Source organism: Euphorbia lathyris, chromosome 7 (genome assembly GCF_963576675.1).
Source record: "Euphorbia lathyris chromosome 7, ddEupLath1.1, whole genome shotgun sequence".
NCBI lineage: Eukaryota > Viridiplantae > Streptophyta > Magnoliopsida > Malpighiales > Euphorbiaceae > Euphorbia > Euphorbia lathyris.
The window spans coordinates 43,679,728-43,687,196 of NC_088916.1; the positions used below are offsets into that span (position 1 = coordinate 43,679,728).

Here is a 7,469-nt window from a genome sequence, read left to right on the forward strand (position 1 = left end):
TGCTTTCTTTGCTTAATGCGAATAAGTTTTATACACTGTTTATTCTAAACACGAAATCTTCTGTCTTGTAATTAATTCTCAAGACAGAATTGTATTCTAAGTTTAATATAATACTAACTGTAAACCCGTGCTATGCACGGAATTTGATTAATTTTGTAATATTAAAACTATCCTATAAAAGTATTAGGAAATACTTAAATAATAGTAAGCATTCAAATACTATATATAACTTACTTAAAAAAAATATTATATATAACTTCTCTTAAAAAAACTTCGAATAAATGAATCAGTCTATATTATTAAAAACTTCTTTATATACAACATTCTGAGTACAATTGTATGTTTTCTGTTCCTCATCACAAATAAGAATTTTTAATCCTTTTTTGCTTTTTACTCGAGATACTGCAACATACAATTGACCATGGCTGAAAACCGGACGTGGAAGATATAATCCAACATGTGAAAGTGATTGTCCCTGACTTTTATTAATTGTCATGGAAAAACAAACGACTAAGGGATATTGTCTTCGTTGGAATTTGAATGGTAACTTTATATTGGATGGAGTTAACGTCAGTCGAGGAATGAAAACCTTTTGTCCAATATTGCAGCCTGTAATTTTCTCAGCTTCGATGACATATTTTCCTAATTGAGTTACGACTAACCGAGTGCCATTGCATAGTCCATTGGTCTGATCTATATTGCGAAGTAGCATAACGGGTATCCCAATCTTCAAAGCCAATTTGTGATTTGGCAAACCTGATGAGTTTATGCTATTTAAAAATTCTGGAGTGTATATATCCTCATGGCTATGAGAATCACTTTCAGTTTTACAAATAGAATATGAACTTAAGTAGCTGATTTCCTCACCTGGCCAAACAGATAACATGTACTCATTAACTTTGTTGACAATATCCAATGTTGGTGCAAGTATGGCACTTTCTTGTAAGTACACTCGATCTTTACTATTTTCCATCAAATTTGGATATGTGCTTTCAATCATTGCTGCAATAGGATTCCCAGTAACTTTAATTAGTAACTCATTAAGTATATCAAATGTAGCTTCTCCATCATTTGGCCCACCAATTGTACCATTTCCAATGCTTAAAATCCATTCAGAAAATGTTTTTAACTCTTCTAAGTCACTATTTATGCTACCAGTCTCCAACCTCATATTCTTTGATAACTTAAGCACTTTGCAATATCTCCACAAGTAAGATGCATTTATGGAAGATGAAACTATGGTTTGTCTACTCCCTCTTGGAATAATAGGTAAGATTTGTCTGAAATCTCCACCCAAAACAACAGTTTTCCCATCGAATGGTAGGCACATGCTCTTCATATTTTGAAATCTCATTATATCTCGTAATGTTCTGTCAAATGCTTCAAAACAATGTTTGTGAACCATAGGTGCCTCATCCCATATAATAAGTCGTGTTTTAATGATCAATTCAGCCAATGGACTTCCTTGTTTAATGTTGCATGTTGAATCTTCATTTATAACAATAGGAATACCAAACCTAGAATGAGCAGTTCTACCACCAGGCATAAGAAAAGCAGCTATTCGACTTGAAGCTACTGTTAGGACAATATCACCTTTGGATCTCAAAAAAGATGACAGAGTTTTCCATATGAAAGTCTTCCCAGTACCACCATACCCATATACAAAGAAAAGTCCACCATCTTCTTTTCTTACAGCATCCATGATTGTATGAAACACTCTTGTTTGATCATCATTCAATGATGAAATCAGACGTTCACTTTCTTCTGCCAAAAGCACTCTATCATAACCCAGCTCATCTTGAATAAGGCTATTTCCTCCTTCACTTAATAACGCTAAATCAAGAAATGGTAAAGCATGATAATCCATTATGGTTTTTCCATTCCTGTTCAGAATATTCTCTATTTCAGACAATGTGTAGTTCTTCATTTGCTCATCTGTTAGTTGCAAATCTATTGAAAAAAAAAGTGTTAGATTATCATTTATGTTAGTGTATTAAAAAATCCTATTCAAAAGAAAGTATTTTGTCAGTATTGTTCATAGTTCAATTACGTTAGTGCCAATTTGTAAAAATATAGGGAAATATTACAAATTTATTTTAGACTAAATTCATAGATGTTATAAAATGATGGGTTTTGTCAATGTATTACCTTGGTTATTGAGGATGTTACGTTGACGGTGTTGAATATCATCAGATAGAAGCTTCCATGATTGATTCCAAACTAATTCTGGTCAAGTAATACAATTTGAGAACAACAATGTTGCAAATAATGATCGAAGAAAATGTCATGTTCCCCAAAAAGATGCTTCCTCTATTGCGCATATATACTCCTTGTCGTCATCTAGTAAGCCCAATGCAAAACATGCTTCTTTGAAAGTCGGATACACTATACCATTAACAGTTTTAATGTCATCATATTTGGTAGGGCCTCGTACAATGTTCAACAAAATTCTCAGATAGTATAATTCTCCAGCCCCTGGATGGACATAAAAAATTCTTCCTACACTCAACCCTCGCTGTCGTGGACACCATTTTTTGGTTTTCTTTGTTCTTCTTAATGTTGCATCAAATTCCTCCACTTCCCTCCACACAAATTTAGTTGGGAATTCAACATAAGATAACTCTCTGGCTTCTGAGTAACATTCATTTGCTTTCATCCATTGCAAAAACATAGAGCTTGCTTCTCCACCTCTTTTGACAACATCCTCAATAGGATCGTCATCATGAAATACAATACTCTGTTCATTTGGAAGATGGAAGCTAAGTCTTTCCACAGAAGGATCACGATAATTAATGGGAAATGCAAATATTCTCCATGGTGCCTCACAGGGAGAAATGTATCTACAATCATAATACATTTTTACTTCATCCTCTATTTCACCATTAGCATCATTTTCCTTTTGGTGGTAAAAAGTGGTAGTTATTCGATCATTCCCTTTATTTATGTACTTGAACAAATATTTGATTGCCCTGTGTTGATTGCACCACTCCACATTGATATGAGCATCATACCTCAATAACAACTGACAATTGTATGGCACAACAAATCTATTATCAAGAAGAACACGATTCTTCTCAATAGTACTCCCATTATCTCTTCTCATGTAAACAGGATATCCAGTTTCATCAATGGTTGTCTCCTTATTAAATTTATTTGGGAAGTGCTTCGAACATTTTCCACCACTCATGCACATTGATTTCATATTAGAAACACCGCAAGGCCCATGCATCATGAATTTTTTCACTGTTTCATATAACTGTGGACTCTTTTCTTTATCTAGAATCTCATCTGAAATGATCTTTTCAATATCTTTGCCAGATGGATGCTTATCTTCTGGGTGTAAGAACAACAATATATGGGCATGAGGTAGACCGCGTTTTTGAAACTCTATAGTATACATAACTAAAAAAAATAATCCAAAATTAGAATCATATGTCAAATTAGGATAATTAAATTATTCAAATGTTAAGATTTTTCAAGAATGAGGACGTACTTGCTTTAACCCTTCCAAATATTTTCTCACATCGCAAGTCACGAACCAGTTTGTCCAGCTTCATTTTGAAAACTCTAGTGGTTATATCAGGTCTGTCTTCTGGTCTAAGTGATTCTTTAAGAATGAGTCTTTGTATCTCCAGCCACTTTGAGTTGCATGTGAACGTAATAAAGAGATCAGGATATCCAACCCATCTGCATATTACCATTGCATCTTGATAATTTTGTATCATGTACCTAGAAAATATAGATAGAAATTACAACAATCAATGTTTCCAAGCACATGTGAGTTATATTAAATTAATTATGACATGAAATTAAATAGGTTGAGCTATAAGCAACACGTACCTTGCCCCGCCAACATATGTGGATGGTAATATGATCCTTTTACCACTTGATGAGGGGTTGGTTTCACCTCTCAAAACCGCCTCTGATAATCCCTTGTATAAATCAGCTCTAAGATTTTTCTGGTTATGCCGAATGTAGTTTAATCTTTCTGCCTCTATCATTGTGTAAGCATCCACAATAAACTGTTGAAACAACTTCCTTGAACATAAAACAATTGAATGTTCATCATTTCTCTGTTGCATCCTAAAGCAAAAAAAATCACGCATGCTGATTGATTCCCTTTTTCCTTTCCTTTCTCCACTAAAAAGAATATCTTTTCGATATCCATCTTCGCCACGTGGAAATAGCAATGGATATTGCATTGGAAGATAAGATGGATGCAATTCATTAATACGTTTCAATAATAATATCTCTGAAGTTCTCTACACTGTCAATATCTCCCACTAATAAGCCAGCAACTTCTGACGCAGTAGGGATATTATACATTCGTCCGTCTATTTTTCTTCCTCCAATCAACCTTAACTTCAAATCTTTACATTCTTGTGAAGCTAATCTGTCTCTAGCCAATCAAAATGATTTAGCAAGAACATTGTGCTCATCAAGCATAATTTTTAAGTCTCGAACAATGGAGTGATCTAGTTGTTTCTTATGAGTCCTGAATCATAAAAAAAAGTATAAAAATAATGTTAGAATTGGGTAATGAAAAATAATTATTTAATTATTACGGTATGAAGGTACAATATCCAAAAACATACCCAATTGATCCAGCTCTGTTAGAAATCTCATTCTCTATATCATAGATATATAACTGAGCAAACTTTGGATTTGTTCCAGTCGGTGGCAAAAGGCTACCAATCAGATGATGATTTTGACCATTAAGTCTAAATACATAAGGACCGTTTCCATTGTTTATAGAAGAATCAACCTTACCACCCATTGAAGTAAACGAAAACATCATATTATACGCCCTTATATTTTCTAAGAATGACTTACTACGACTGTTAATCCCAAATAGAAGGTTCTGTAAAATTTCTGGCGGTTCTATTAGCAACGGAACTTTGACTTTCCCACCAGCACAACAGAGTCTAAATTCGGGCGTGCTACTATTTCGATGCTTTTGAATTCGCTCTTCATACCACATCAGTGCACCGCAAAAAGAACATTGATATTCCGGGTCCCCGAAATCCAAAACCTCTAAATTTTGAAATTACCAAAATCAATTAGAAATCTATATAATTTGTTATTATTAGTAAATAAAAATTAAATATATTTTTATCAACATAATAAAATCAAGCATATTATAATGAATATATGATATATATATATATATATATGGTAAATTCTATGGTTACTATGTTGGAAAAAAAAGTAATCATACTTTGTTTTAGTATCCAATAGTAATTGGACATGTGTTAATAAAAATAAGGTTAATTAAAATTAATAAATAAAAGTAACCTGCTATAGCAGGTAATATTTAATTATGGAAATTTTAAAGATTATTAATTATAAGGTAAATAATATATGAGTCCCTATATTTTAGCTCAATTCAACAGTTTAGTCCCTTGTAGAGGGATTAATCTGTTCAATAATCTAGAAAATTTAACTTGATCAAAATAAAAAATAAGAAGTAAACAATATATTATTAAAATACGAGAACTAAACAATATGTTAGATATTTAATATAGGGGCTGATAAAATAAAAAAATTACATAAAACTCTATTTTCACAAGGTTTGTGAATTTGTTTCTCCTAAAATAAAAAGGTTACCTAAATTTCACAAACCTATACGTAAATTATATTTAAACATAAAATATTTACGTAAAGTTTAAAGGTTTTACATAAAACTCTAATTTTCACGAGGTTTGTGGATTTTTTCTCCAAAAATAACAAGGTTACGTAAATTTAGTCAAACCTTACGTAAATTATGTTTAAAAATAAAAGATTTACGTAATATTCATAGGTTTTAGGTAAAACACTATTTTCACAAGGTTTGTGAAATTTTTTATCCTAAAATAAAAAGGTTACGTAAATTTGGTCAAACTATACGTAAATTATTCTAGAAATAAAATCTTTACGTAAAGTTCAAAGGTTTTACGTAAAACTCTAATTTTCACAATGTTTGTGGATTTTTCTCCTAAAGTAAAATGGTTACGTAAATTTAGTCAAATCTTACGTAAATTATGTCTAAAAATAAAAGATTTACGTAAAATTCATAGGTTTTACGTAAAACTCTATTTTCACAAGGTTTGTGAATTTTTTTCTCCTAAAATAAAAAGGTTACGTAAGTTTAGTCAAACTATACGTAAATTATATCTAAAAATAAACCATTTACATAAAGTTCAAAGCTTTTACGTAAAACTCTAATTTTCACAAGGTTTGTGGATTTTTTCTCCTAAAGTAAAAGGGTACCATAAATTTAGTTAAACCTTACAAAAATTATGTCTAAAAATAAAAGATTTTCGTAAAATTCATAGATTTTACGTAAAACACTATTTTCACAAGGTTTGTGAATTTTTTCCTCCTAAAATAAAAAGGTTACCTAAATTTAGTCAAACTATACGTAAATATATCTAAAAATAAAATATTTACATAAAGTTCAAAGGTTTTACGTAAAACTCTAATTTTCACAAGGTTTGTGGATTTTTTCTCCTAAAATAACAAGGTAAGGTAAATTTAGTCAAACCTTACATAAATTATGTCTAAAAATAAAAGATTTACGTAAATTATATAGGTTTTATGTAAAACTCTATATTCACAAAGTTTGTGAATTTTTTTAATCTAAAATAAAAAGGTTACGTAAATTTAGTCAAACTATACGTAAATTATATCTAAAAATGAAATATTTACGTAAAGTTTCAAGGTTTTACGTAAAACTATATTTTTCATAAGGTTTGTGGATTTCTCTCCTAAAGTAAAAGGGTTACGTAAATTTAGTCAAATCTTACGTAAATTATGTCTAAAAATAAGAGATTTACGTAAAATTCATAGGTTTTACGTAAAACTCTACTTTAACAAGCTTTGTGAATTTTTTTCTCCTGAATTAAAAAGGTTACGTAAATTTAGTCAAACTATACGTAAATTATATCTAAAAATAAAATATTTACGTAAAGTTCAAAGGTTTTACGTAAAACTCTAATTTTCACAAAGTTTTTAGATTTTTTTCTCCTAAAGTAAAAGGGTTACGTAAATTTAGTCAAACCTTACGTAAATTATGTCTAAAAATAAAAGATTTACGTAAAATTCATAGGTGTTACGTAAAACTCTAATTTAACAAACTTTGTGAATTTTTTTCTCCTAAAATAACAAGGTTACGTAAATTTAGTCAAACTATACGTAAATTATGTCTAAAAATAAAAGATTTACGTAAATTATATAGGTTTTACGTAAAACTCTACTTTCACAAGGTTTGTGAATTTTTTTCATCTAAAATAAAAAAAGTTACGTAAATTTAGTCAAACTCTACGTAAATTATATCCAAAAATGAAATATTTACGTAAAGTACCAAGGTTTTACGTAAAACTCTATTTTTCATAAGGTGTCTGGATTTTTCTTCTAAAGTAAAAGGGTTACGTAAATTTAGTCAAATCTTACGTAAATTATGTCTAAAAATAAGAGATTTACGTAAAATT

General features: G+C 30.3%; 1 pseudogene; it reads right to left on the minus strand.

Moving 5' to 3' along the window:
• Positions 1-286: 286 nt before the first annotated feature.
• LOC136236088 (uncharacterized) lies at positions 287-5,014 on the minus strand (annotated as a pseudogene).
• Positions 5,015-7,469: the final 2,455 nt, after the last annotated feature.